Genomic DNA, 27,592 nt, shown 5'->3' on the forward strand with positions numbered 1-27,592 from the left:
TAAAATATAAATAAAGTAAATGTCGCTTGAATATTAGTGAAAATGAAAATGCAGACGGTATTTCATAATATTTAATGTAAATTAATTTTAATAATAATCTAATTATAAATGTCAGTAGTAGTTTTATTTAATATAAATTATAGTCTAATTGTAATATCAATGTAAAAAAAAATCTACTTGAACATTTAATATATACATTTATAATATAGTCTAAAATTTTAATGAAACGTCTAATTAATGATAAAAATTAACGAAGTGTTACCTGTTTTAATATTATTAACACAATTATCACTAGTGTGGTGTGATGATAAATGTCGAAACAAGTGAAGTGAAATTAATTAACAATAAATTTATATTACAATCAAGAATTTTAACGAGCGTCCAGATAGTTAGAAGCGATAGACGAGCTCCTGTGGGCCTCGAACTCATGCGCTTCCGTATGGGCGTGGTTTCCATAGAAGGGCCTTTGTGTAATTGAATGGTAACCATATTAGCCGTTAATTGTGGGGGGAGAGTTGGGTACTTTTAGAGTGCTTGGAAACCTAAGTGTTTGACACGGTAGAGTCAAAAGTTTTTAAAATGAAAATCTGCTAAAGTGGGTTGGTATGTGTGTGTGCGTGCGTGGATTCTACTTTGAACTTACAAGTGGCGGCATGACATTGGGTGTATAACGTAATGGTAAAACAATTTAATTAGTCCAGTCTTGTGGTTTTTTTTTTTTTAATTTTCATCCTTCAAAATTTGGACGAGTTCTCATTCAAATCTACAAGTCATTAAGACCTCTTCTAATTAAGTTTTAATATTTTTGAAGATTTGAATTGGTATTATAATCTCCATTTAATGCTGATTTTTTCCACTCGCTAAATATATTTATAGAATGACATACTGACTGGACTAGATATGAATAAAAAATGAGCAAGACACTTAAATGGGAACCCATTATTTTTTTTTTCTATTGTGTTACACAAAAGAAAAAAGAAAAACATCATCACAATAGATCAAAGTTTATCACAGACAACAAAATCAATTGATAGAAAGATAAACATTACAGTACTAAAATTGGAAGAGCCGTTAAAATTATATTAATAATCCAAAGACAAGAGTGCATAAAAGAATTTGACAAAAAAAGTAGTTTAGTTGGCTCCAACAATCATGCAGATAATAGACAAGGTTCTAACTACCTCGTCGGTTGTGGTTGGCTCCAACAATTAATGCACACTGTGACATATCTGTTGCATGAATCATCTATTGCTGTGGATGTATGCTGCTTCTAAAGCATATTTTTAATTATTTTTGCGATGAATATACTTTATGATATTAGTAAAATGCTGAGTTACAATCAATGAACTAAATTTACAAAACATATAAATAGAAATTACTTTATGATTAAATAAATAAAATTTGATGTTCGAAAATAAATAAATTGGGCAATCTACTTACGATTAAGTTGCAGCAAGTTTATTAAGGGTCTGTTTGTGTTTGCTTTTAAACGGTTCAAATGTAATTTTTAAAAATTAAAAATTATTTTTAGTGTTTCGAAAATTTTTAAAAAATCACATTTGATATAATTATTCCTGCGTAAAATAGATTTTTAAAAATAGAGAGTAAGTACTTTTTCAAAATATGATTTCGAGAATCAATTTTATTCTTAATACTATTGCATATATCCTCCACATATATTATAAAAATTTAAAATTATCTTTATTCAATTTAGAATAAAATTATTAAATTTAAAGATATTATTATTATTACCAATTACATTGATATAACAAAATAAAAATTAAGTTAACTTATAAAAATGTTTATTTTAGTTATCAATTGCTATGTGTACACAATAAAAAAATTATATACATATTTATTAATGTGTAAATAAATTTTTTCAATATTTTGTTCATTTTAATTATTAACATTCTTATAGCAGTTTAACAATAAGATTTACTAAATACATCCAATTGCTTTTGAAACTCACAAGACTTGTAAAAATAAATTTTATCAAGTGTTTAACTAATTATCTTCGCAGCTGATTATTTTTAAAGCGCAATTAACATCATTCATTTTAAAAGATATAGCATTACCAAACTTACTTATGGGCAGTAATTTTACTTTAATCTCAATTTTGAGTAAATTGTAATTTCATATTCTAAATATTGTATTGTTTGAGTTGTTAATTGGTGAGAATTAAGTTTGATCGAGTCAATATTTCTCACTAATTTTATAAAGATGTTTACTAGCAGTGAAATTTAAAAATTTAACAATATAGATTCTGTTCAACTCATCAGGATAAGTAATCAAAAAAAAAAAAAAACTCATCTGGATTAAACAAAAGTGATTATAATAATACTTGAAATAATGCATGCAGATAACAGATGTAGGTTGACCTGTCAACCTATGTCCTATAAGCCCGAAGAACTTATACATGAAGAAACTGCCATGGAGATTATGTGTCCATAGGATGGCTTTTTTGTAATTTAGTTATTACCACAAAAGCCATTAATTGTGGGCATTAGTTAATTAGTGCTTAAAACCTAACAGTGTTGACATTGGTAGAGTCCAAGTGTTTAAAATATGCTAATTGTGTGGTTAGGCGTGTGGATTCTACTTTGAAGTTCCAAGTGGCGGCATGAAATTGGGCTTATAATGGCTTTTCTCTGCTAAACAACTCAGATTCTGTGGGTTAGATTAGGATTCACAATCAATTGACAGGTTATAAAATTTCGGTCCAATTTAATTCATAAATTAATGAAATTCAATCCGTAGTCGATCCATACGTTTGTACATGAGACGTGAATTTTATCAAAATTCACATTTAATCTACAGTTTTACGGATTAGCTCTTTTTTTTTTTTTCATTTTGATCCAATCCATGAAGTAAATAAACAGAAATGAGATCTAAAATAAATATAATTTTTAATAGAGATCAAATTTTAACTTAACTTAAATCTATGATAACCCAACAGTTGCTTAGACAAATTAGCTGTTCAAATTAATTAATAAAAAAATAAAGGAAAAAGTCGCCCAAACCTCATAAATTAATTTGTTTAAATAGTCACATAAACACTATTAGTTTTATAAATGCTTATACATATCCCATTTGATAATTATACCATTTGATTATAATAATCCAAAAATTATTATTAAAACTTTATAGTAAATATACATATAATATTAAAAATATATCAATATAAATATTGAATAATTTTTTTTTAAAGGTGGAGGGATGGGCAAAGTCAAAATCCATTTTTTTAACCCTTTATCTTTTCTAGAATTTGAACTTGGATAGAAAACTATTTGAAAACCATTCAACCAGGGGACAATAAAATTATTTTGATATTATAAATATGTGAGAATGTTTTAATAATAATAAAATATGTTTCACACATTAAGAACATTAAGATAATAGTATTTAAATTTTATACTATTTTTATTTATAATATCTATTCTAATATCATGTGTAGGTATAGTTAAAATTAACCTTTTTGATGAATGAATTTAGATATAAATAACCTTTGTCCTAAAATATTGATAATATTTTTTTTAATAATAATAATAATAATAACAAAAACAACAACAACAACAACTTAATTAGGTGAAGCCCAACCATCCTATTGGTGACCAGTATGAAATGCTCCTTCATATTTTCAAAAGTACGGTCCCCTGGCCCCGTTTAAATATGACTATTTTAGAATTGTAGTGGTTGATAAAATAAGTTGTTTCTCCCATATAAATAAATTAAGTTGCTAATTAAAAAAGTAGTTTAGTGTTTGTAAGTTATGTTTTTGAAGTTGTTGTAAGTTTGAAAAGCAGTGTATACGTTGGTAAATTTTATTGCGAAAACATTATTTTATTATATAATGATCAAAATAAATATGATTTTAAATTGTCTTTTATTTTTAGAGTATGTTTAACACAATCACTTAGACATGACTTTTTTTTTGTTTTAAAACACGTAAAACTACATAAATAAAAAAAATCAATTAATAAAATATAATGAACTTTTATATTCTATTACATAAAATACGATAAAAATTCATACTAATATGTGTATCCAAATAGAATAAAAATATTATATAATACGTTCATATGCAAGAATTATTGACTCCTATGATGGAAAAATAAACATAAATGATATCTAATGGTTTATATATTACGGTTTATGAGAAAAAAAGAAATAATTGTCCTTTTGTTAAAGCAATAAGATTATAATAAAAATTTCAAAAATATGTGGTAACTTATTTAATAAGTTACTTTTCTACATGATTTAAAAGTTGTTGTCATAATGGAGAAAATGATTAAATAAGTAGCTTTTGATAAATTTACTAAATACTATTTTTGTTAAAAATTATGAAATAAGCAACTTCTAGATTTTCAACCTCAATCCCAAAGGGGATAGTAACGAGATTAACCCAACCAAGAGCTAGTTTGATAATAGTGTAACTTTTAAAATAATTATTATTAGCTATCTTGTAAAAATAATCACTTGTAATGAGAATCATTTAAATATTTGGTAACTTTTGTTTTTAAAAGATTGTGAGGTATAAAAGCAGTAGTATGTGTTTAATAAATTATACTATTAAACTACTCTAAGAATGTAAACGGCTTAAAGTATAAGAATGTAAATGATGGAAATGGATATAATGTTGAATAAAGTTTATTTACATATTTATAAACACACACACACACACACACATATATATATATTATTGTATATATATAATAATTGATAACTAAACTAAATATATTATTTATTGATTTTATTTTTTTGTTAATACTTCTTTCTTATTTTTTAAAATTTACCGTAAGATGGAGTGACTTTACTAAAAATAATTTTTTTCAAAAATTTATTAAATACTAAAAATTAATTATTAATTATTTAAAATTATTTTTAAGTCTCTAAAAAATAATACTAAACAAATTGACCTGATCCATATATAGAGGTGCCCAACAGGCGGGGCTGGCAAAGTAAGGCCTACGTGTGCTCATGCTCATGTCGTGCCGTGCTTAATTTTTTTTTACTTAGGCCCGACCCGGCACACGTGTTGTGCCCACTCGTGCTGTGCCCACACGTGTCGTGTTGTGGGCTCTACCATGCCTAAGAAAAAAAGCCCAAGAAGTATTTTTTTAATTTTTTAAGAGTGCATGTCAAACTGTTGGTGTACTTTTTTTAATTTTATGCACTTTTTTTTAGGCCTATGCCTTTATTCAAATTTAATAAAATCGAAAATTCAAAACTCAAGCCCATATTTAATAATAATAAACTAATAATTATAAGAGGATATAATACTAATTATTAAGTTTGACCTTATAGTATTAGATTTTTTTTAATACTTAACAACAATTATAATAATAAAATTTTCTTAAGGGTTAATTTAATTGTTAACTTGAACTTACATAGAGTTATAAATCATAGTTCACAATAATATTAATGCATATTTATAAAATCCTGATATCTATAATTTTATTCATTAAAATCACGATATCAATTATTTATTTAATAAATTATAAATATAAATCAATTATAGTATTTTTTAAAACTAAGAATTAAATGAATTTAAAACATTTAATTTTAAATTATTTGTAAAATCATAAAATTTTAAGTTTATTTTCATTAAAAAATAAAATGTACTTATTACATACTTTTTCATCGTACCATTCTTAACTTATCTTTAATCGTGTTGTACTTTTAAAACCAGCGTGCCTAAAATTTTAAGATCGGCCCAATCCACATGTGTGCCATATTATGTTGCATACTTTACTAAAACATACTTATATCGTATTATACTGTACATACACGTACCATATCGTACCATACTACGTGCTGTCCGGCCATTTACTATCTCTACCCATATAAGGGGAATAATGCATAGCTGAGCTGTGTTATTACCACCAGACAATTAATAACGAGCACAACCAATGTCTCAAATAGGGTTAAATATTTAATATTTTAAAAGGGGTATAATTTTGGTTACTTTTCGGCAGTGCATGTAGGGCAAGTGTCAAAAAGAGGATGAAGTTGTTGGTGATATTTAGGGGTGGGCACGGGTCGGGTTGGGTCGGGTTGAGCATTAACCCGACCCAACCCGCATGTAGAACGGGTTGAAATTTTTCAACCCAACTCAATCCATTACATATCTCAACCCAACCCGACCCAACCCGCAGTTTTGCGGGTTGGGTTGATTGGGTTAGACTTTTAAAAAAAATCATTTTTATATATAATTAAATAGTGAATAAAAATAAATAAATAAATTAAAAAACTAAAAAATACAAATATTAAAATCTTTAGAACAAATCCAATATTTTAAAGTTTTTATATTTATATTTTTAAATTTTTATATGAAATATCAAAATTTATATAATAATTTTTATATACATACGGGTTGACCGGTTGGGTTAGGTTGATTGGATTGAGTTTTTGAAAAAATCTATTGTTATAGTCTAATTAAATAGTGAACAAAAATAAATAAATAAATTAGATAAACAAAAAATGTAAATATTAAAATCCTTAAAACAAATCCAACATTTCAAAGTTTTTATATTTATATATTTTTTAATTTTTATAGAAAATATCAAAATTCGTATGATAATTTATATATATATATATATACGGGTTGACGGGTTGGGTTGGGTTAAAAAATTTTAACCCAACCCAACCCGCAAATAGTGCGGGTTGGGAATTTAATAACCCAACTCAACCCGTTTATTTTATCAACCCAACCCAACCCGCAAAAAATCACACGGGTTGGGCGGGTTGATGCCCACCTCTAGTGATATTATTGCCAAACATTTTTCATCTTTATTTATTATTATTATTATTATTATTTGAACATTTTATCTTTATCTTCTAAACACCCTTCAACACACAAAACTAAATTCTGCGGCCAATGTCTTCGCACTTTCCTTCTTAACTGTTTGAGAGCATTATAAGTCCAAGGTTTTTCAATTCGTCTTCAATTTCTTCCCCCTTAAAACCTTTCTTGAGTCCAAAAGAGGAAGATCAATTTAGATGAATCGAGTATTATTTATTCACTCTCTTAATAAGACGAGATCTTCATAGCTTTTGTTTCCTTCGGTCTTCAAGGTATGTATTTATTTGGCTTCTTTAATTTTCTTTTTCTTTTTCTTAGTTATATAAGTGTCTGTCTTTTATGATTTACATTCACAATGATGATGAATCATATATATAAATTAAAAAGAAAACTAAGAAAGTATTGAAGCAGCTAGCCATATCTTAATCTTGTACTGCCTTCTTTTTGCTATAAGGGTTTTTATTTTTATTTTTATTTTTATTTCTATCGAGTATTAAAATAAATAAAAAGGTATAAGTCTATGAAAGTGTAATTCGCATGCTATCCATAAAATAGTAGATTGAATGTGGATTAGTGTCAAATCCGCATCAAATCTGCAGTGCAACGCATGGATTGAATCAAGGATCCAGCTACATTGCATCAGGGGTTTGGTACCCCAGTCGTTTGTCCTTTTGCGTATGACCCTTTAGATCGTAAAGAAAGGCAGTCAACGGCTGAGATTTAACACTTGAAAAATGGGTAACCGGCTAAAGCTATTAGAGGCTCCATTTCCAATCGAAGTTGTGTGGTATGAATCAATGGCATCATCGACTCAGCGTCTCCTCTTAGCTCTCACAATATTCATGGTGTTCTCTCAATTTCAGCCTCCGGAAGGCCATGCAAAACCCTCTTCATTTCCTCTTACTCGATCCATTGCAATCCCCGTAACCCTAACCTTAATTCCGAGAACCTCGCTGGATTCGTCACAATCTTCACCGAAATTCGCCAAACTCAGCCCCCACCGTCCCTTAATCTTCCTCGACTGTCCGATTCTCCCTTCAATCGACGATCAGGACTAGCACCTCATCCACGAACCAAAATGCCGCGTTTTTCCCTTCGAGCACGACTACTCCTCTCTATGCGACCGGACCAGTCACTTTGCTTTTCGACGTTGGGTGCGGTTCGCTTACTGCAGTTACCATGTATTTGGTGTGGAGCCTCTTTGCTAATCATCACGATTCTCGCAATTCGTATGAGGAATTCAATGATGTTGATGATCTGAGCCCTAAGAAGATGGGATATGAGAAGATTCCAGCTAAGGAAGCTGCGTGAGGTGGTGTTTTATTCTAAATAATTAATTAAGCCTAATATTTGTGTAATTGTGTACTGTGTTCTTATTTTCATTTGATGACTTCACTGCGTTTATAATGTGGATTATGATCATTATCATTCGAACAAAGTTCTGCTTTGTGGTCTGTACTTATAAAACTGTTATATGTCTCTATGTTTACTACTTTCAGTTAAGTTCTTTAATGAGAAATAAGCTTGAGAAAATGCTTAGATGATGTTAAATTTCATATTTTGTGAGTTGTTGCACTGCATGCTGTGAGAATTGGTTGTTTGCATATATGTTGGTGATGTGTCTTTGATATTGTATTTTCTTTTGTGGTGTCATGTTGAGCACCTGTAAGGAGCCTTACCTTGCATGGTAGATGATGCCATTCTTTCAATTATATTCTCTCCAGTATTCATCTGATTGAAGACAAATCCAACCCTGGAGATGGGTAATTTAATTTGGTATTGCATGTTGAGCATATTTGATGGTTGATGAATCTTGTAAGGTATCATGCTTGATGGCGAGCCTCTGGAGATGCTTTCAGCAAGTTTTGACACAGATACACAGAACAGAGGAACTGCCTACCTTAGAAGTGTTGACCAAAGGGATATCTTGCTTGATAGATAGTATCAGGAGGTGCTTTCAGCTAATTTTGACTCAGATACTCAGGAAAGAGGAACTGTCATCCTTGAAAATGTTGATCAAATGGATATCTTTCCTGCTGATGAAGACATTCAAAAATCTATATCCAATGGAGACCAGCTTGATGAAGTAGAAAGTGAAACAGACAACTACATGGATGCCCTTAATTAATTGACACTTTGTATTTGAACGCTCCAAGTTCTTTTTGTCAAATGCAATTTATTTTTTTCAAATTTAGGCATTCTGCGGATGCTCTGTTTCCTCAAGTGCTCCACACATGCATCAAATTGTCCGTTGTTTTCCGTTAGATGGATGTGTATTGGGTCAATTACCAATATTTTTCAAGCTTATTTAATGTTCTTATTTAAGATTTAAGAAAGGATCTCTAATAAAAAAGATTTTGCATGGTTCTCACTTGCTGTTGTCATTCACTCATTCTTGTGTGTTAAATCATTGATCTCTGCCATTGTCTTTTTCCTGTCTATGATAATAAATTACAGTAGTGTTTTGCCTGAATAACCCTGGTTATCCCCATGGTGGGAAACACATTCTGAAAAAATGGAATCTGCAAATTAAACATGCATGTGGAGTTTAGATTGTAATCTTTGTTCATATTTTATGGCTGTCCATGATACAACTCAATTTTTTTATGGTATAATGTGTACTTCTAAAAAATGTGTTGTTCACAAATTTTTTTTAAATATATGGATAATTTTTTTTCGGTATATTTGTTATTAATATGTATCATTAATAATTTATTTTTTTATAAAAAAAATGTATTCTTAATAATAAAATAAAAAATATGTATTTTTTCCAGCATTTATTGACGCTTTGAATTAACTATTTGCAAATGTTTCGAACAGTATTTGGGAAATTTCATGTCAGTCTTAGCCCAACGAATACTTGCACGGTTCCAGCAAGTTGTTTCCAACCATTACTTGCATATACGCTTCCAACAAGTTCATTACACGTCTTCTAAAAAAAAAACAAAACAAAATTCATTGCATGTGTTATTTTATCATACACTTATTTTTTGTAGGTGACCGGCTTGTTACCTTTGCCTCAGGTTACTCCTTTATATTTGTGTCTCTTCTGCAGCTGTCAGATCAAATCCAACGCTGACCTTGCTAACAGACAAACGAGTGGGGCACCAAACCCCGGACGCAATGTAGTTTTGGCCTTGAATCAATCCATAAAATGGTGAATTTTTGTATATAATCCACAAAATCGGACAATGTGGGACCACATACAATCCGATATTTTACAAATTTGGAAAGTACAGGAAATTCTTTGTAAGGATAATTTTGTGGGCGTCATTAATAAAATAATTGTATTTAGAAATGGCACAACCAAGTTAATTATGATGCTACCAAATAGGGTTAATACTTGAAAAAAAAAAATGATTATGGGGCTGTCAAAGGAGCATAGCAAGTGACTGTTGCCAAAATTTGTTTGTCCTTATCTTTTATCTGAAGCGGCGTATAAATCTGGATTCTCTTACCATTATACCTTTGGGACAAAACTATTGTTACTTTGTGGGTTCTTCAAATTAATATTTCTTGCTTTTTAAATCATTTTTGAATGCTGGTGAGGAAGATGATAGAGAGAATGGAGTATTAATATTTCACTCTCTTTATAAGAAGTAATCACCTCACGGTATGTTTATTTATCTAGCATTTATTTGTTTATTTTCTTTCCTTTAATCACATAATCGTTATTGCACTTTAATGGCTAAAACATAACATTTTAAAATTATTTCTTTGGCTAAAATAGAACATTCTATTTCTTTGGTGTTGTTGTAATAGAAAATGATAAATGACATACATACATACATACATACACACGCACACACATATGAAAATTTTCTAATTTGAGAATTCAAGATTAAACTAAATCTGGGAAGAGTTGGTAGTGATGTAAATGGATTTTTACAATGTTGTAAATATGTCTTGAATTTTAATGAAGTCTGGGATTCTCAGATTGGAAGTTAAACTATATATTTATAAAAGTATATACATTATTTTTCTCTAATAAAATGGTTGAATGAAATTTTTCTTAAACAATGTATAATTAAATAATTAAAAATTTACTTTGGAGATCATTTATGAAGATGTACAATAATGAGTATTTTATTATAACTAAAAGAAGAACGAATGAGGACCATCGAATTACTGTAAACAAGCATTCACATTTTGCAAATATATGAGCATCCTTATTAGAGAAGAATTTGGGTTGAGTGTGTGTGTGTGTATATATATATATATCTGCATGTTAAAATCATTTAGACAAAAAAACATGAACTCCAATACACTAGAAGGTAAAAATAATGTTTTTTGGTCAGTATTTTTTTTTTTTTTGTCTTTTAGCTCAATTTGTATTTCAAAATCATTTAGAGGTTCGAACCTAAGCAAAACATCGAGTTCTAATATTAATCTGTATTTGCAGAACCCAATAACCATTTTTTGTTTTGGTTGTATTAAGTGGAATGACTCCACTTCTAATTATTAAATCCTATTATATTTCAAAAGCGAAAAGAAAACAAACAATTTTCACGATTTTGGCCAACATATAATATTTGTTTCCCTTTCTCTTTGGTTTAGCGAAGAATATAATAAAAATAAATAATTAAAAGTGAGGTTATTCCACATAATGCAGCCAGATTGCTAATATTTGAAGTCCTCATTTTATTTACGAAAAAAAGGATCACTTAATGGGAAGCTCACAATATATATATATATGTGTGTGTGTGTGTGTGTGAGTTATTATTTGGTGAGTTTCTCGCACTTTAATAAAGTAAAGAATGAGCTAAAATAGAAGAAAAGCACGCTTCAATGTATTATATTTTGTCTTGTAGTGTATTGAAATTTGTGTTTTTATATTTTTTAGATTATACCTTATCATATTAAAGTAAAGGGAGCCCCTAAGTTACATTTAATGTAACTTAATATTTGCCTAAAGTAAAGGATCATCACAATAAGTGCAATCTACACACGTGCGCGCATGCATGTACATAGGGAATTTTCCAATTCATGATTCTCGAATGAGCCACTAATTGAAATCCAAGGATCCGAAACTTTTTTTTTTTTTAATATTTTGTTGGCTCCAACATGAGCAACAACATATGCAGCCAAATGATAACCTTTGGATTTAAATATTTTGTTCTTAGATACTTTTCCAATTTAAGAACAAAATGGTGGTTTTTGAATCCAAAGGCTAACATTTGGCTGCACATGGCAGACCATGTGCAGCCAACCAAATGGAAGAAAAATGAAAAAAAGGGATTTGGAATCCAATGGTCCATCCGGGAATCCTTGATCGAAAAATTCCCCATATAGATATTACAATATGGGGATCTTGGGTGTATATATATATATATAAATCATGCCAACGTGCGAACATCTGCATCAGTTTTCATGCACAACCTTTAATAGAGTTGTAAAATAGTTTACAATGTTATATAGTATAAAGATATGCGTTTGCACACAATTTCATGCTATCATCCGTGATCACTCTGTATTTATATTATAATGCCTGGAATCAAGTGAGTAAGGTTCATTTCAGTTGTTATTATTAGTGACTAATTTTTTTGATAATTATGTGAATTATTATTATTACTCCTTGAATTTTAATTTTTGGGCCTAAGAGTTAAAGCTTTCTGTGCGTAGTGAATTTTTTTTGGGGTAGTTCTAAAACCCAATAAGAATCAGGTCTTCTTTTATTGTAAGGTGGTAGACTTTCTTTCTTACAAAAATTAGTTTTAGAGACTGCTGACAGATGTTGAAGATTCTTGGAAAAGGTTATGAGGGAAAGAGAGCAAAGAGGTATTTTTTTTTAATATCTAAATTTACTTGTTAAGCTTACTGTAAGGTTGCTAAACTTTCTTTCTCACAAAAATATGTCGTGGGATATATCTACGCTATAGAATGAACTTATGAGAGGATGATTTAGTTTGACAAAGATCAGTTTTGACTTATTGTGTTCTTTGAAGAAACAGTAAGGAATAATTAAGTTTTTTTCAAGGTTTTGTGTACATATGATAGTGACCTACTCCAAAACGATTTAAAATAATGCATTTTTTTTTGCAAATATGTATGTTTTTGTACTGAAACTAGACATTGTAAGGTCTCTTAGAATTTTTAAATTGAAATATACTTAAATTCGAATTTTAATGGATTTTTGAATCATACAATTGGATATTAAAAATTTACGGTTTCTGTAATGTTGCCAAATGATGAAAAACTTTTGACCAATCAAACCTTTTGTTTGAGGGAAATACTCCGACGAGACCAGACGTGATGAGCAGATGTTTGGTGGCAGAAGTCTGCGAGCAGGTGTGTCCTGTAAGAGCCAGGTAGCAGGGGAACAGGGGCAGGAATATCCTGCTCATCCACGAGCACGTCATCCGTGAGACCAATTTCTTGTAAGAAGCATAAATCCATTCCTGCTGTATTCTTGCTAAGGGTTTATTCGAGGAGACCCGGTCAACGACAGTTGGCGAGGCACGCTCTCCAGCCCGAGAATCTAGGCACGAAGGCCACGCAACCACCCACGACTACGGAAATGGGGAATACACATCCGAAGGTGGGGAGAATAACGGGCGTAAACTGCGGAAGGTCGGGACTCAGAGGAAGCCTATAAAAAGGTAGCCAACAAAGGTAAAAGGGTTAGCAATTTTGATTCTAAAAGAGAGAAAACAACCTAACAGCCATAAGATTTGTGGCAAGCGTTCCCCGAACCTTCATATCTGACTTGAGCGTCGGAGGGTTTGCGCCGGGAAAACAACCGCGTACTCTGACTTGTCTGTGTGCGCAGGAACCTCTGGAGAAGAAGCTTTACGAGGAGAGATCCTGGTCGTGGTGAAGTTGATCAAGTAGAGACCCTGGTCGTAGAACGAGGAGAGCCAGAATCTTGCATCAACACCTTCTTTAAAATCATGAACTTTTGCAGATGGGCCCTTTTACACGGCATATTAGATACTGAGGTCTTAATTCCTCGTTTCTCGTTAATATGAGTTAACGAGTGAAAGGGACTCAATTTTGGATTTTTTTTATGGCATGATTAAATGGCCTAAAAAACAAGTTTATTTTTAACAGATTTTGAATGCAATTTGCCTTGAAATTTTACTGTAAAAAAAGTAACCTTTATGTGCCTATATGATCCCTATGAAATTTCATAAATATTGGATATTGATTTTTTTTTAATTAAAAATCTGAGATTGAGGATTGGTTAGTAACTTTTTCTGTTATAAGGAGAATGGAAAGCAAGATTTGTGATATTACTTGAAATTGTTTCTTAAAGACATAGGAGCTGAGAATTTTATGTGATATTTTTAGTTGTATCATGAATATCATCTAAGGTATCAAACAAAAATAAATAAATAAATAAGTGCTAAGGGTGATAAGCGTGTTGAAACTAGGAAATTATCTTGTAAAGTAAATTTGGACTTGTTTATCATTTATTAAGACCCATAGTGCTTAGTAGTTTATTGTTACATTTTCACAGGAGATTAATCTTTGATGTTCAGTTATGATGAGTATGTTTATTGTTGTGACTGCCAAGAGTAATCATTGATGTTCGATTACGGTGACTAGGTTTATTGTTGTGACCGCCAAGAAGTAAATAAGCTAAACTTTTAACTACATTCACTTTGAACATGTGTGCATGTGTGAGTGCTGTCTTAAAGAGGTTTTTTTTTTTTTTATGTTTATTATAAAATTTTGTGATACGGATATGTGATTATGGGTTTGTTTTATCCATTAGAATAGGCATGTATGATGTTATGTTAGGAATTGCATTCAAAGTAATTTATGAAGCAATTTTTTCCCTGCAAAATATCTTGTGCTCTAGGATGCCCAACATATTCTTTTAATTGTCCATTTGTGTGTTTATTTGGAGTGTTAGTTATAATTTAATAACCAAAATGTATGACAGTGATAATTTACATTGATTATGATATAGTAGAGTCAAAGCCAAATCATTTGAACCAAAACTCAAACTAAACCCAAAGTAAATTAGGTGGATTGATTTTTGGTTTCGGTAGTAACAAGTGTAGGTTTCCTTGGATTGAAACCCAGACTAATTTGCCTAGAATTTCTAATAATTAAGATTTTTTTTTTTAATTTTGACAAATTTGAGTGACAAAATACTATGTGCATATTATAATTTTATTAGTTAGTTGTACTACAAAGTATAGAAGTTCTTCTCAATATTTTGCACAATTGCTAGACACCGTGCTTTTTAATTTCCAATTACCCTTCCAGATGGAAGATCAGAGCGAGACTTGCCCTTGTCCCTGGAAGGTCCGGGGGATATGGATTCTTCGTTAATAAGGGGAAATGGATTAAAAGGACATTTATTTGGGTTTTAAGGCCTGTTGATACCATTTTAAATGTCCCATACAGGACCCATTGATAAGTCTCGTTTTTTCTAAATAAAAATGCCCGTACAATTAGTTTTACAATTTTGAGAGGGTCTTCTTGATTTTTTCTTATTGTATGCTTGATTTTTTCATATTGTATGTCGTGCATACATGCATAAATCGGGTCTATGCAATTTCGGAAACCACTCAGAAACTTTATTATTACCCTTTTGTTTTTGTTGCAACTTGATCATCATCAACTACTCAGCTTATTGTTGCATACACTGCAAATTCTTTGTTCATGGGTTCTGTCTAAACACGTCCAAAGAAATCACCATCATCCTCTTAAAAAACTACACCCTCTTTTTGAATACTTTGGTGAACGACGAGTCCAAGACTTGTAATGTCTGTGACGAATTAATTGAAGGCATCAGCTTGCACTGTAATAATGCTCGGATTGTAAATTTTATTATCATGTTACCTGTTGATACCCCTACACAAGAAGCTTGAAACACAAGCCTCACTGATGATCATGATTTGGTTTATTTAATGAAAACAATGCACTGTTTTAAGTGTTTCGAATATGGCAAGCGCCACGATTACTGTGAAGATTCATTCTATAGGTGTAGTAAGTGTAATTGGAATGTTTTTATTGAATTTATTTCTCTGCCGCTTGTTGTAAGACATTAAAGTTACCAATTGCATCATCTTATGCTTACGGATTGTGTAAAAGATTATGTTTGTAAACAGGAAGAACTCCTAAGGATCATGTTTATCACTGTGGGGAATGCGGCTTCCTTGCTTATTCTGAATGCATCATATGTGAGGTAAGTTAACTTTCACCTACATTTTAACTCATAAATTAGGAATTTAGTGATTCAAAATTCTGTTATTGCTGAACATGTTCTGCCTAGCTCAATAATTGAAGTAAATCTATGAATGCTGTAACAGCGTAAGTTTTTGTTATTGGTAACAATTTTGTCATTTAAACTCCTCAAATGTTGCGTAAGATGATAGATTTAACCAAAAAAAGAGAAATTTATCGTTAATTATATAGCAGTGCTAACTAGCCAAAATAACGGTAGAGGGAAGACAGAAACGGCAGCACATGTTGTTTTCTGTCCTCTCTCTCTTCTGTTATGGGCTCACAATAAATTTAGAAAAATGAATATATAATGGCACACATGCGTGAATAAAGTGAAAACATTTTTTTCTACTATTGGACATGAGTTTTAACGCTCCATAATGATTAAAGTGAGAGGCCAAATTGTTTACCACAACTGATATATGCATTTCTAGCCCTGCATTTGCTCAATTTCAATAACATAAAAAAAAATTTGCAAAAGATAATCTACAAAATCTCAATCTGTTGGCTCTGTGCTGTGTGGAGGGCAAAGGAAAATCTGCAAGGTTGGTTGGCCCAATCATGGCAAAAGAAAACCTGCAAGGTTGCCGTGGGTAATAAGGGATGAGGTAGAGCAAAGGTAGAGAAGAGATAAGATTGCAGCAGCTCTGATATCCTTCCTGGGCTTCTCTTTTGTTTTGTTTTTTAATTAATCTTTACTTTTTTTTAAAGTAATTATGGGCCCATGAAGAAGAAATGATAAGTGAACGAAACGACAACAAGCGGCTGTCGTTTCTGTCTTCCCTCTGTCATGGCTATGTTCACTTATCATTTTCCTTAATTATATAGGCAAAGAAAATTGTGCCTACATGGGTCTTGTTTAGGGAAAGCAAAAATCGGGTCTAGGTTCAGCCTTTTCAGTTCCAGACCCATATGCCAATTTGTCTTCTGGGATCCGGATTAGAACCTAGATTTTTTAATTGCGGGTTCGGAGCGGGTTCAACCCGAAAAAAGTCTGGGTTCCCGAATTTCAGATTTTAAACCCGGGTTGTTGGGTGAAGGGAGGAAGATGAATTCTCCAAGTATGCTACTTTTGGCTCTTTGGAATTTGCAAAGACAGTAAAAGGTAGAACAAATTTATGAGATCTCAACTAAATTTACTTACATCAATAATAAAGTTTACAATTATATCGATATTCTGTGTTTAAATTTTGTATTTGACTATTCACAACAACAAAAACTTCAATAATTACCGAAGCGCTGACGAAAAGAGACTAGTGGTTTCTTTGAGATATCGGCTGAGGCATTGGTGAGTCCAAGAGATGGCAGCCATGAGAGCGTCAAGCAGTGTTCGAGGTCCAACATCCACGAAGAAGATAGGTACCGTCCAATCCCTTAGTTGATGATGATGGATGATGAACGGTGGTAGAGCTTGGTTGTTACTCGTGATTGCTACTCTTGCTGATTTAAATTGATGTTGAGGATGATTTAAATTGTTGTTGCTCTTGATGATGAATTGATGATGATGGATGGATGATGAATTGATGTTGAGGATAAGGAAGATTGGGGTGGCGGCTGGTGTGGGGCTTTAGGGTTTGTTCTGTGTTTTTGTTTTTTTGTAACTTTTTGCTTTATATTTATATTTTATAATAAAAAATTGATTAATTAATAAATCATAAAATCCGAGTTTAGGTTCCGTATCCGGGTTTACTTGGACCTAGAAACATTCGAGTTTCAAAAAAGGCTTTTGGATTCCGCATTTTTATACATCCAGGTCGGGTTGAACCCAGACCGAATCATTTGGGTTTGTCCAGGTCCGGGCCGGGTCTGGAAAAATTTGCCATCCCTAGTCCTATTAATAAGAGAATAACATCATAAAATAACAACAGAAATGAATTACTGGAGCCTGGAGCTCTATGAAGTGGGAAAATGGTAAGTGAACATAGCCACGACAGAGGGAAGATAGAAACTGTAGCCACTTGTTGACGTTTTGTTCATTTATCGTTTCCTCTTCATGGGCCCACATTTACTTTAAAAAAAGGTAAATATTAATTAAAAATAAAACAAAAGAGAAGCTCGAGAAGGATATCAGAGCTGCTGCAATCTTATCTCTTTTGTACATTTTCTCTACCTTATCTCTTATTAACAAAAGCTATACCCACCATCAGACGGAACCAGCTATTTTTACATCAGAGCAAATGATTTGTTGGTGGTTTTCTTTTGTCGTGACAAAACCTATACCCACGGCAACCTTGCAGTTTTCTTTTGTCGCGACCACACCAGCCAACCTTGGAGATTTTCCCTTGTCCTCGGCGCATCACAAAGCCAACATATTGTAGATTTTCTATTACATTTTTTTTATGTTATTGAAATCGTGCAAATGCAGGGCTGGAAATGCAGATATCAGTTGTGGTAAACAACTTGGTTTTGCCTCTCACTTAAATAATTATAAAACGTTAAAATTCTTGTCCAACAGTAGAAAAAAGAAGTTTTCACTTTATTCATGCATGTGCATCATTATTTATTCATTTTTTTAAACTTACTGTGGGCCCATAACAGAAGAAGAGGACAGGAAACGGTAGCATGTGCTGCCATTTATGTCTTCATTTTGTCGTTATTTTGGCTAGTTAGCACTGCTCTATGAATAGAGAGAAATTATTTGAAAGTCAAAGCAAATCAACGACGTTGGGATCTTTCTTTATATAAGTAATTAATCAAATAATATTTTATTCTTTGGTGTAAAATTATGAATATGTGACAGTAGTGGAAGGCCTTGGCTGGTTTTCACACCTAATCCGGCTTAATGTCACGGGCCGCTCGAAAGAAGTTCTTACTTTAACAACTTTTGTGTTATTAGTTGTCTAAGCGTTACACGGATTGCTGCATAAAGTAATCATCTCGAGACATTAAGCTTGCTTTTTAAGACTTGGCTTTTAAGACTTGCTATTACAATAGCCCTTTTCACACCTCTTCAAAATTCTTATAGAACTCTTTTTTAATTGAAATTATTTAAATAATTAAAGATAATTTTTTTGTTGTTTTTGAATGAAAATTCAATTAAATAGTTAAATAAATTTTTCTTGCAACAAATATTTTAGGAAGAAGAACATATATGTTTCCAAGGTTTAGAGATATGGTCATATAACAATAGAAATGGAAATATAATATTAAATAAATGTATTAATATATACATTTTAAAAAAATTCAATATTTAAAAAAATATTTTAATACTTTATACTCTTGTATTATATTAACTAAATTTTATAATACATAGAAGTATAATATTAAAAAAATATATATAAATTTAAATTATTTTAAATATTGTATAAAATAATTTTAATATTATTAATGCATGAGATATATTTTATTAATTATAAAATTTATTTAATCCAAAAATTTATTTAAAATTGTTATAACAAATATAAATATATTATATTAAAATAAATATGACAATTTTAAGATTTTCAAAAAAATTTATTTTATAAATAAAAAATATTATGATATTATTAGTCTATTTAAAATCAATCTTTTTAGTTACTATTCAGTGAGGGTATTATAGTAAAAAAAAGATTTTGATGTTCATTATTGAAAACTTAGGGTCTACATAACAATTTCCTTAAGTTTTGGGATAGATATCCTTTTCCCAATATTTTATACCCGTTTTATTTGATTATTTATAGTTTAAATTAAAAAAATATTCTTTTGAGAAACTTTTAAGAATTTAGAGTTATAGAGATAGAAATTCTGTAGTAAAAAGAAAATAATTTAAGATTTTAAGATTTGTATATATTTTACAAATAAAAACTTAAAAGAAATCTCTTTTTACAATTAAATTCAATGACAAGTTAATTGACTTAAATTTATATGTTAATATTAATATTTTAAAATCGAATTAGGGGTATTTTAAGGAATAAAAATTAAAAAAAGTGTCTTCATAAGGATTTCTGAGAGATGTTAAAAGCACTATTCTTGTTATTACTGTTTAACCTGCAACCATTATTTTATTGATCAAATTTAATATCTTCTCGTATATTCTATTGTAGGAGTAAAATTTTAAATTAATCTCAGCAGAATTTTAGGTTTTACGCGTTCATATAGAAAAAAGTCGAAGCAAATTGTCTTAAACCCTAATCGTTAGTTCTTTATTGCAAGGATCAATTTTTTACAATTTTTTACAATTTTTTTCCCTCTTGTTACCTACCAAACTAGGACATTTTCTCTACCACAGTTACTATGGGCCAACTGCGAAATAAAAAGGAATCTCTGACATTTTTATATATCGGAATTTTATTGCCATCAATCTCAAGACCATAACACATGGATGTCACAGACTCATATTCATAATACATTTGTTTTTTAGGAACATACATAAACTCCATTCCGCACAAACAACATACGACACAGTAGAATACATGTAAAAATATTTCGGCATCTCTTTACAGTTCATTTGTTACAGTATCCAAATAGTCAAATCATTGTATTTTCTCTTTAAAGATGGGAATGAAAACTAGTGCAATGGAGACTCCACCATAAGAGATATCTCTTCCAACAAAAGTTGTGCACAAATCTGATTTAAGACTAACTGGAAAACTAAACAAAATAAAAATAAATAAATAAGCAAAAAAGATTTTCGCTGGAAAAACAATTCAAGAGGGCCATTTTTTCGGCGAAAGAAGATGTGTTTGTAGATGAGAGTATACTGGGAAATTTATAAAAATAACCTAAAAACTTTTTTAATTTTCACAATTACCCTCCAAATTGTTTTCTATTAATATTAGCCAAACACATGGTTTTCTTCCTAAATTACCCTTGTTTACAAACCAAAAACAACTTTTCTTCTCTCATTTTATTAAACCAAATACAACCTTGCACTCTTGAATCATCACCGGCGACGGAAAACGGCAACGACAAACGGTAAAAGTGAACTCTAATCAAATACAACATAATCCATTTAGATCCAACACTAATCCGTATCACCGAGTGCTAAGTGGTATTTTCTCAACTTGGGAGAGTTTTAGTGTGATTGCAGACAGGTGCGACAAGCACCTGTCGCACGATTTTGGTGCGACAGGCAAATGTAGATTTACCCGAATCTGCCTCTTCGTGCGACAGTTGTGCGTGTCGCACTAAAATTGTTCGACAAGCAGCCTATCGCACTAAGGGATAGATTCATTATAACTCACTCTTGGTACGATAGTGCGACAAGCAACCTGTCGCACCAACCTATAATTTTTTTTAATGTTATATATAAAAATTTATTCTCTTTGTTAGTTTCATAGTACGTAATTAAAATTTTTTAATAATTTCAGACTTAATGGATTCAGTTGTGCTTTAATTGTGTTATGATGGTTGGTGGGAGACGTTAAAGGATGGCCGTATGAAGTATGTGAATGGTAAAAATACAATTTTTTTAGTTGGGAAAAATTGTCAGTTCGATTAGTTTTTGGCAAGAGTATATGATGTATTACAAATAAATCCTAATGAATATAGTATCACAATGAAAACAACTTTGAGCTTTAATAACACTTTATATCATACGTGTATTGCCCAAGGACATATTTAATGATGAAATGGTGAGAGTTGTATTGTATATGATATCCGATGTGGCTAACTATGGATGCATTCCTATGTTTATTACCACATCTCCTCGAGTTCCGAGTGAAGATCTTGAGCTACTCATTGAAACAGAAACTTCCTTTAGAGCAAATATGTTTTAGGCCCGATATTGAAGAGGAGGTGCTGCCAAGGACGACGCCGTTGCAGTAATATTACTCTCCACCTCACGACAATAATGACAATATTGATGACGACGACATTATGTTGGTGGATGTTGGAGAAGAGGTATTACGACAAACGACGTCGTTGGAGTAACAGTATTCTCCGTATCACAATAATGATTTCCGCGACAATGATGATCATATTGATGACATTAGTAACGCGGAGGCAGATAATATTTGTGCAGAACATTCTAATAGTATGAGGGCCACTCATTTCAATAATGCATGTGTTAATGAAGGTGTTGGTCCTTCCAATATTCTGTCGTTTTAGCATGTGGATGAGTGTGAAGACGATATTCCTAAGAATAACAGAGACAATCAATCTTTTCCTCCAATGGCTGATTCGAGAAGGAGGATCGACCCCCTCATAAGTCTTACTTCAATTTTGCCTTCGAATATGGTTGCTCTAAGTTTTCTTAACAGTTCTGACTCAGATGATATCAGTGTGGGTAAGCTATTCGCTGAGAAGAATAAGTTAATATTATAATTGTGTAAGGTTGTCTTTAGGGATAAGTTTGATTTCAAGATTGCACAGTCTACAACGACACATTTCAAGGCTCACTGTTGTTCGGAATAATGTAAATGGCGTATCCAAGTAATTAAAAGTTTGAACAAGCATAATGGTCCTTGGGTGGTGAGGAGAATTGACAATGTACACACTTGTTATAATGAGGTATTGATTGATGATCGTCATCAAGTAAGGAGTCGAGTTGTCGGTCATATTATCGCAGATAAATATATTCAAGAAAAAATGATATACACTCCGAATGACATCAGAACAGATACGCTGCAGGAATACGATGTTCAGTTAACATACTAGCAGGCATATTGGGATAGAGAAGTTGATCTTGAATGGTTTGAGGGAACCCTACAGAGTCATACAACTTACTTCCTAAATACTCTCATGTATTGACTAAAGCGAATGGGGGTACAGTCACTCACCTTGAGCGGGATAAAAATAGTAATTTTTTGTACTACTTTGTAGCACTTGAATCTTCCATCAATGATTTTATTCAGTACATTCGGCCTGTCATTACTGTGGATGGTACTAATCTAAAAGGGCTATATCGTGGAAGCATGTTATTGGTAATGAATTCACATATACCTAAGGTCCCCATGATTTATTCAAGAAAAGAGCCTGTCATTACTGTGGATGGTACAATCAATTGTATTAGTTAGCCATTGGGGTCATGAATTCAGAAAACAATGATGCTTGGGAATGATTTATGATGAAGTTACACGAAGTGATTGGCGATAGGCTAGAGTTGGTAATTATCTCTGATCGATGCACTGCCATAAGGAAAGCCGTTCTGAAAGCATTCACAATGCAGCTCACGACGTTTGTTTTTACCATGTGAAAAGTAACATTAAGTCAAAATTCAAGATGTCCAAAGCTCTTTGGGATAACTTTGAGCATGCCTTTATTAATGTAGTAAAGGCATATGGACATGAAGAATTTAAAAGGCAACTTGAAGGGTTGTGGATGCTCCACTCAGGCGCGGCTGATTACTTAGAGAATAATATGTGTATGTGTAATTGGGCAAGGTCTCAATTTGAAGATAGGAGGTACAATATACTTACAAACAACATCGCGGAGAGTGTTAATTTTTTCATGAGGGAATCGCAAAAATTTCATGTTACTCATCTTGTTGATCACTTGAGAAAAATATTGCAGCAATGGTTTTATGATAGAAAAATTGTGGCTGAATCAATGAGTGCTCGGCTAACAATGTGGGCAGATGAAATAGTCACTGATAGGAGAATTATGGCTGAAAGAATGATAGTTCGTCCAGTGTCTCTGCATCGATTTTTAGTTGTAGGTGGTGGGATTAAGGAATGTTTAGTTGACATACAAAATAGTAGCGTATTTCAACTTGATCAGCTTGTCTGTGCTCATGCAATTTCGACTTGTCTGACTGTCCAAGTGGATTATATAAACCTTTGTTCGAACTATTACACCAAGGAATCGTTGGCGATAACTTATGCACAACCAGTGAAGCCGGTTAGCGACGTGGCTGATTGGAAAGTTTCAGATAAAATTCAAGAGATGCACGTTTATATACCTGTTGAGGCACCACTACCTGATCATTGTAAAGAGCTCTGAATACCCTCGGCTGGCGAGGACGTCAATAAGAGGATTATTAGATGCAGGCGATGTAATGAACTGAGACATAATCGTAAGCGATGTAAGAATCTTATTGCATCGAGTTAAAGTTAGTTGTATTGTTTCAAGTGATTATGTTAAATTAATTGTTACTTTTTTGTGTATTGTACACTTATATATCATGAAATTTTATTCCTAAGTTTTTTAGTTTATATTAAAATGTGAGTATAAAAATCATATAAACTTAAGTACACAAATTAGAAAAAAAATCTATACTTCAATAGTCGAATTACTATAACGGTTTACAATACAATATCGTCATTAAATATGTCAACTGTAATTTTCTTTCTAAAGTGCTCCCCATGACTACCGTTAAAATATAATTTAAGCCCGAACATTAAACATATTGTAAACATCAACAAAAAAAACAGTGCAATCGCCAGTATTGGGCTCTTGTTGTAACACACTCTTAACTGCGACAACTTTCCATAGGTTGGCACTCCGCAACTCAGGTCAGAAGTTGTAGAATCCAATATATTCCAACCATCGAGGGAAGATAACTTCAAACAGCATAAACTTGAACTTGTATTTTTTATCGTCATGAAACATCAACAATGAGTCATAAATCCAAACTTTGTTCTTATGAAAGTCAACTCGGGCTAGTGCCCAATGCTCGCGGTCCAGGTCCAGGTCCAGTTAACAGGGATGAATACCTGTATATAAAAAATTCTCGTAAATGTATCATGTATCATATGAAATTGAAAAACATACAACAAAAAAACACATTTAATTGTGTCTGTAAAATAAAATAAAATACACACCATATCAACATCCGTTATTGGTTTGGACATGATGTGCTGCAGCCCACCAATATAGGTATTCAAACTGTTGCTATATACTAATGAATCGACCGCACAATTTCCGTTGTTCAATAACTAATTTAAGAACACCTAGTACATAGATATCCAAAAAAATGCATAAATTAACAAAACTTCAAGGTGTTAGAAGATAATAAATAATACATCGTGTAATTATAAGTTATGTCTGCACATTACTCAAAAAAATGTGTCTGTATGTGTGACACACTGAACTAAGGCATTTCGATACTGTCGTTACTTTTCGCTAATCAAGTGATAATATTCGTGACTATGATGTAGAGGAATAGAAATATGTCGATTTAAAAGGAAAAAAATAATATACAAATCCACAACACTCAAAGAAATTAGAAAAAATAATTACCTTATCACCTAATCATCCCATCGAAGCATGGCCTAAAATTACTTAAAAGAACGACCACAGGTGTTGGACTCTTCGATCTATTGTCATATTGCCAGCGAACCATCGGTCAAACCCATCATATAGACTAGAGTCCTCCAATCCTCTAAGTGGATTTATATCCATACTCGTACTTATGTCAATCACATGGTCCATGATTTGGGGTGGAAGTAAAGGCCGGACGTTCTTTCCTCGCCTGAATGGAGAAATCATATAAGGACTATTAAAAACATACAACGGTCTGTATGCTCGGCCGAACTTACCAATGCCCAGAGACGCCTCAGTGAAGACCTGCATGCTTTCCCCACTAACATTCCCGTCGAAACTATACAATGACGTGTGAGTAGAAAACTTTTGATTGCCCACATCAGTATACATTCTATAGTTATATGGGGCCTGTCCATTCGGCAAGATCAACATATTAAACAACTATTAAATTAAAAGCTAAACGAACACAATTGTTAAATTTAAATTTGCTCACCACATACGAGCGTTCAGTTGGAGAATCATTGTTTCGATGTATAGACAGTGAATCGATAAATCCCATCACGATTTCTTTAAAGTCTTTAAATTCTGACTTAAGTCCATAAATGTTGCGATCAATCTTGTCCATTTGTCGTCTCATATAATCATTAAACTGCTTTGTCCTCGACTATTACAAAAGAAAAATCTTTATAATAACAGATTGTTATAATGATTTATATATGAGGAAAGGAAATTATTTATAACCTCGGAATCATGTGCGTCATCAGACTTGTCTGTTTGCTCCTGATGGTCATATACAGGCACCTCATCCCTAGATGTGTCGTGACACTGCTCTGGTGTTGGGCTCGGTATGTCATTATGCTCGTCTGATTAACTTGTAACGGGCAGCATTGCGTTGATTGAAGGCTGGTGCTTTAAAAAGTAATATTTAAAATAAGTAAATGAAAAGTTAAAAATTTCGATTTAATAAAAATAGTACTTATAAGATACTGACCTTATGAAATTAGCCTAGAATACGTGGTATGTAATCCTTCACAGTCAGCCAATATTTTTTGTGACTCTCTTTTGCATCCGGCTCAAGGGTTTGTATGCGTTAATGTCGTCCATAACCTTCAAGTCCACAAAATAAAAGAGCGTGATCTTTAATGCGTTAATGTTGTCCATAGCCTTGAAGTCTAACTCCTTAAATAATGCATCGAATTGCTTAAGATTGATGTTACGAAACAAACCATCAAAACATGTATTTAGTAGCCTATGCACCATTTTGTTATTTGTTAGTGCAGTATCTACACCATAGGAAAGTTCAGTAACTAGGCACCATTCTCCAATTGACAAGCATTTCAAATGCTCACCAATTTGAAATCATAACTGATCATCCCCCTGTATTCTCCATGGGTCACTTGCCTAAGCAAAACATTGTGAAAAATTATACCACTGAACGAAAAGTTTCGCCACTCCAAGAAATGCCCAAATATGTCGTCCTTGAACAAATGCAAATGTCGTTTTGTTAATTTTCGCTCGATGGCTTTTGCGACCGTAGAAATGTTACACATACTCAAAATTCACCTTGGGAAGTGATCGGCATAAGCTAACTTTGTCCTTCCCAGTTCGTTTCTTGATACTTTTGATTTCGCCATGTATTTGTAATATTTTTAATATTATTAGATTGTATTTATAACAAAATAATAGGGAAATTAACTTCACGTTATAAAAAAAAAACTGTAGCCTGTCGCACCTGTCGCACGCGCTTGTTGCCTAGCGACCAAACTTGCACGATGCTTGTTGCCCATCGTGCGAGTTCGCACACAAATCGTGCCCATCACAAAACAACACACTCTTAAAACAACAACCACCACTACAAGCACCACCACCACCACCACCACCACCATTATTCTCAAACTACTACCACTATTATTCTCAAATTGCATTTTAAATTAATTAAATAAAAATAAAATGGCTAACCTAGGTTTTGTTGAAGTTGAATAATGGATCTCGTTGAAAGTAGATCGGACGCCGATGATGCGTGGAGCCGCTGCCGACGATGGATTTTCTTCGCCATTGAAAGTAGATCGGACGCCGATGATGCGTGGAGCCACTGCCGACGATGGGTGTTTTTGGCTCTAGGAGAGATTATGTGAAAGAGATTGACTTGGTGGAGAGATGTGAGAGGGGCATTTTGGTATGAAAATTTTACATTTGGCTATTGTTGATAGAAATAAGTTTGTGGGATTAAAATTGAAAAATCAAAAAGTTTTGTGGTTATTTGTATGAATTTCCCGAGTATACTCGTTTGTTCAATTTTATATAATGTTGGAATGTTAATGAAAAGAATTTCGCTAAAAGTATTTTTACTACTTTCGCTTAACACAACCAAGTCATATTTTTAGCTTAGTAAAGCCATCAAATATATGAGTAAATGGTCATCACCTTCTAGGGTCTACTAATTTTCATATAATTTTATTTGATTGATTATTCAAATTTAAATTTTAA

The 27,592-nt window shown here is 32.0% G+C and overlaps 1 non-coding gene across 1 annotated transcript; it reads left to right on the top strand.

The window, feature by feature from the left end:
- The first annotated feature begins 7,082 nt into the window (after positions 1-7,082).
- On the top strand, positions 7,083-9,173 carry LOC102610909 (uncharacterized). The gene is made up of 2 exons (XR_008050800.1): positions 7,083-8,114; positions 8,623-9,173. It is a non-coding gene; the product is annotated as an uncharacterized LOC102610909 (transcript).
- The last annotated feature ends 18,419 nt before the right edge of the window (positions 9,174-27,592 follow it).

The sequence above is a fragment of the Citrus sinensis genome, chromosome 8 (assembly GCF_022201045.2).
Source record: "Citrus sinensis cultivar Valencia sweet orange chromosome 8, DVS_A1.0, whole genome shotgun sequence".
In the NCBI taxonomy this organism is placed as follows: domain Eukaryota; kingdom Viridiplantae; phylum Streptophyta; class Magnoliopsida; order Sapindales; family Rutaceae; genus Citrus; species Citrus sinensis.